Source organism: Helianthus annuus, chromosome 12 (assembly GCF_002127325.2).
Source record: "Helianthus annuus cultivar XRQ/B chromosome 12, HanXRQr2.0-SUNRISE, whole genome shotgun sequence".
NCBI classification, from domain to species: domain Eukaryota; kingdom Viridiplantae; phylum Streptophyta; class Magnoliopsida; order Asterales; family Asteraceae; genus Helianthus; species Helianthus annuus.
In genome coordinates this window covers 161,530,927-161,536,257 of record NC_035444.2, presented here as the reverse complement: position 1 = coordinate 161,536,257, position 5,331 = coordinate 161,530,927, and the positions used below count along the sequence as shown (strand labels likewise).

The window sequence follows — 5,331 nt, the reverse complement described above, 5'->3', positions numbered from 1 at the left end:
TTCAACCAAATCCGGTGAAGGATTGGTTTTATACTCTTTCCCACTTCTCAAAACACTCACATGATGAATATTAACGTTGTTACCTCTTGACGTACCGTGAGATGGATTTACCTTAGTGTCGCTTGGTAATTGACCTTTACCCTTCTTCAATTCGGACACTTCGGTTGCAAGTTGACCCATTTGAGTGGTCAAAGTTTGGATTGCTTTATCTCGCGCCTCATCCTTTTGTATGCGTGCGTCATCCATTTGGTTCCTCTTTTGCATCTCCGCTTGCATACTCTTCAACATTTCCATCATTTCATTTCCACCCGAAGACCCCCCTTTTTCTTGACCCGCTTGGTATTGCCTTTGGTATCCTTGGTTGTTCCCACCTCTATATCCACCTTGATTATTGTAAGGTTGGCGCGAACCATAATTCCCTTGGCTACCTTGAAAGTTCGGGTTTGATTGATTCGAAGGGTTCCCATAACGAAAATTCGGATGATTTCTCAACCCGGGGTGATAAGTGTTGGAATTCATGTTGTAATTTCTACCACCCCCTCCTTGACCTTGAATGGCATGAACTTCTTCAAATTGCCCTTCAACCATTCCTTGGCAATTTTCCGCCGCATGACCTATTTCATTACACAATGCACAAACGTCATAAATTTGATTAGAAGTTTGTATATTACCGTCATCAACCGCGTGCACTTGTGTTCGAGTAACGGCCGGTCGTGCTCTCCTTGAAGCTTGAGCTTTTCTCTTTGAGGTGATCGCCATTTGTTCCAAAAATTCCCAATCCTCATACTCATAATTTGTGCCAAAAGTTCCATTTGTGATGGACATCAAATCTCGTGCATCTTCGGCACACAACCCTTCATGAAAAGCGTTCATTAACTCCCAAAGCTCAATCCCATGATGTGGACAATTTTTAATCATCATGTTCAAACGCTCGAATGCTTCATGGAACATTTCGCCTTGTTGTTGTTGAAAGCTCCTCAATCCTTTTCTCGCATCATTGGTCTTTTGGGCGGTATAGAATTCGTCTAAGAATGTTTGTTGCATCTCCGCCCAAGTATAGATAGATGCCGAAGGCAAAGTGTAGAACCACTTCTTTGCCTTGTCCTCCAAAGAAAATTGAAATAGTACCAACTTGATATCATCGGCCGAAAAACCTTGACTCCCAAGAGTATTGCAAATTGAGTCATAGGCCTCCAAATGGAAATAAGGCTCCTCCGTTGCTAACCCCTTATATTTCGGCAAACTTTGTAACGAATTGGTTCTTACTTCAAAAGTTCTCCCTTGGTTGTTATGAGGAATAACCACCGGTGAAGGATTGTGCGTTATCACCGGTCTAAAATGTGCTTCAATTCCCCTTGCATTTTCCCTAAGATGCCTCCTAGGCACACCAAATCGACCTCTTGGACGAACTTGACCCATTGGCCTTTGCATGGGCCCTTGTGGTACGATTGGTTGTTGAATTGGTCTTTGAATTTGCGGTTGCACCTGTTGTGGTCGAACTTGTTGCAAAGGAACCGGACGTTGCATTTGTGGCCCTTGTGGCCTTGGCCTAATATGTTGAGGTATGAGTTGTTGTTGAACCCCACCAACATTTGGAATCACTTGTACTTGGCCTTGCGTATAACCGTACTCCCCTTGCTCTCCATCACCCCCATAACCGTATCCTTCTTCATCAAAACCTTCAAATTCCTCATAACCTTCATCATACCCATCTCCTTGAATTCCCGATGATTGCCCAAATGGAATAGTCGAGTATTGGAAACCCGATTGATTTGGTGGTCGATACGGTGTAGCATGGACAATAGACGAAATTGGTGCCATAGTATGGCTCGAATATGAGGGACCCGCACCCGGGAAAAAATGGGATAATGGTGGTATAGTAGTGGAAGGGTTAAAGGTGACGGTTGGTTCTTCTTGGGTAGTAATGGGCTGTGTGGTGTTGGTTGGTGTAACCTGTTGAGGTATGGTGGGTTCGGTAGTATTTGGTGGAATGGTAGTGTTAGGTGAAGGTTGAGTGGATGTTGGCATGAATGATGAGGTAAATTCACCCGTAGTGGGTGGTGGTGGATCTCTCTCCATGTATCGAAGTGGTGTAATTGGTGTTGTTGGTGAACTACTGATTGTGTTTTCTCGTAACAAAATTCGGTTTGCTCGCAAAGTTCGCTCGATTTCCGGATCAAATGCCAAAGGTGATAGCTTGTGAGAGCTCCTAGTACGCATGCACCTGTAAATACCTGCACACTAAACACACCTCGCGTAAACCAGAAAAATAACAAACAAAAAGCAAGACAAAAATAACACACGTTGCGCACTACTCCCCGGCAACGGCGCCAAAATTTGACGTGATGTCGTGGTCACGCAAATTTAATCCCAATAACAACTATGTAAATAGTGGTAAGCGGGTATCGAACACAGGGAGTTTGTGGAAAATGTGTTATTTGAAAGTTATCTAAGTTAACTAAAAATTAAACTAATTGCAAGAAAAATAAAATTCACGAGTTGTTTGGATTTGATTGGTTTTAAAAACTAAGATTAATTAACTAATTTGCGAAATGAAACTTGAAGTTGTAAACAATTGAGAAATAAACGACTATCTTGTGTATCCGGTTTGCTTCAACTTTTGTGTTAATCATTTAACTAGAAAGAACTACATAGACATAGTTCATGCATAAACAATTGCAGTGATGAAAGGGGACGAAGTACTCAGATTCCGAGAACGTGAGGTTGTCACCCGATGATCAATCAACCCTTACCCAATCCTAACTATACCCATGATATCCCGATTGCCAACGGCACCAAGAACGTATGGTTTCTAATTAGTTTAAAATAAGAATCAACCTGTTACTAACACTTGACTACACACCATAACAATCAATTTAAATGAAAAGAGATTGATATTCTAGAAATGCAAATAAGAACACAAAAGTCTAAACAAACCTTCACCACAAGATAGTCATTAAAGTACCTAGCCACTCATGGCTTTAACGCACATCATGACAAAATAGAAAATAACAAACAATGTTCCCAAGTTTCACCAACAAAGACAAGAAATATAGTGCAAAGATTCTTCCCAATTGATTCTAGTGAAAAGATTATGCCAAAGATGTGTTTCTTAACTCCCAAGTGCCTCCTAAATAGTCCCCCACTCGTTTCTTCTCATGTAGTAACCGACCAACATGATTAGCAATCATAAAATGTCTTAAAAATACTAATCAATGCATCGGTTACATTTGTTGTTCAATCGGCGCCGTAAGCTACGGCCTCCTGCCGTAGCTTACGGTGGGCAGTGGGTTCCAAGTCTTAGTCAGCGCCGTAAGATACGGCAGGTGGCCGTATCTTACGGTGAGCAGTTATTCCATACGCCTCATTGCTCCTGTTTTACGGTGCATTTTTCTTGTGGGTTATAGGGGCCGTAAGCTACGGCCTGGTGGCGTAGCTTACGGCTCTAAGTGATCTTTTGCTTCCGATTCCTCCATTTTCCTTGATTTCCACACATCTCGATCACGCCAACCTCTCGCATCCTTCAAGCTTCCTTAAACCCGCATTTTGTACACTTTAACACCTACACCATCATAAACTTGTGATTACCTAATTCACGCAAATAACCGGATAAAATGTAGAATGTGCGTTATGTTTAAGCCTTTTAAGGGTTGTCCTACGGACCACCCGTCAATTATCATGAATGAAGCCCACAAATCCCGATACTCTATTCATCCCGGTGCTGACAAGATGTACCAGGACCTTCGTTATAAGTACCGGTGGCCGGGCATGAAGCGGGATATCGCCCTCTACGTTGGAAGTTGCTTAACCTGTGCAAGAGTCATGGCTGAACATCAAAGACCTTCCGGCTTACTCGAACAACCGCCGATACCTATATGAAAGTGGGAGAGTATAGCTATGGATTTCATAACAAAACTCCCGCCCACGCCATCAGGTCACGACAGTATTTGGGGTTATAGTTGATCGTCTAACCAAATCAGCCCACTTCTTGTCGATACGAGAAGACTACAAGGTGGAACGACTAGCCCAGATCTACACCGATGAGATCATTTGTAATCATGGTATGCCTCGCGACATCATCTCTGACCGTGATGCTCGGTTTACCTCAAGATTGTGGGAAACATTTCAAGCGGCCCTTGGTACGTCGCTAAATCTGAGTACTGCATTCCATCCACAAACCGACGGACAGACTGAAAGAAGGATCCGTACTCTTAAAGACATGTGCCGTGCGTGTGTCATAGATTTTGGTGGTAGTTGGAACAAACACCTGCCATTAGTCGAATTCTCGTACAACAATAGCTATCATGCCAGCATCCAAATGGCACCATTCGAGGCCTTATATGGAAGGAGATGTCGTTCGCCTATTGTGTGGCACGAGATCGGTCATTCTCAATTAACCGGTCCCGAGATTCTACAAGAAACGACTGACAAAATCCACCAGATTCGAGACAACTTGGTGAAAGCTCGGAACAGACAGAAAAGTTATGCCGATAGAAGACGCAAGCCCCTTGAATTTGAAGTTGGCGACTACGTACTCCTAAAGGTATCACCTTGGAAGGGTGTAGTCCGATTCGGCAAGAAAAGGAAACTCGCGCCTCGATATGTTGGACCTTTTAGGATTCAGGAAAGGATCGGAAAAGTCGCCTACAGACTCGAACTACCGGAGGAACTTAGTAACGTCCACCCGACTTTCCATGTGTCAAACCTCCGAAAGTGCCTAGCAGATCATGATCTAATCATACCACTCGACGATCTTCAGGTCAACGAAACGTTACACTTCGTGGAAAAGCCTGTCGAAATCATGGATCGCCAAACCAAACAACTCAGGCGCTCTCGCATCCCTATCGTGAAGGTCCGATGGGAAGGCAAACGAGGCGCGGAGTTCACTTGGGAACTCGAGAGCGACATGAAGGCCAAGTACCTGCAGTTGTTTAAATAAAGATCTGAAGCATCAAATTGGTAAATCACGGTGATGTGCAGCTTTCAGCCTAATTTCGGGACGAAATTCCCTAAACAAGGGGAGGCTGTAACACCCCGTGTTTTCGAATGTCAAAGTCAAATTTTGACTTTTGACTGTAATTAGTTTATTTTATATTTTGTATTATGTGGAGTAAGTGTTGTCTAATCAAAATGAATCGAATGTTAATCGAATGTGAATCATTAATCGACCTTAAATAGCAGATAGTATCAATGCGATAAAGTTAACTAATCGATAATCAAGCTAATCGAATCGATCATCGAACTCGAACCTCGAATTATGCGAACTTTGGTATTGTTATACGTGTGTGTGTAACAACCCGCACTTTCGTGCGTTGTTACTACTCGATACAC

The 5,331-nt window shown here is 43.0% G+C and overlaps 1 non-coding gene across 1 annotated transcript; it reads left to right on the top strand.

Annotated features, from left to right (window-relative positions):
- The first annotated feature begins 889 nt into the window (after positions 1-889).
- LOC118485219 lies at positions 890-995 on the top strand. Its single transcript, XR_004875524.1, has one exon. It is a non-coding gene; the product is annotated as a small nucleolar RNA R71 (small nucleolar RNA).
- Positions 996-5,331: the final 4,336 nt, after the last annotated feature.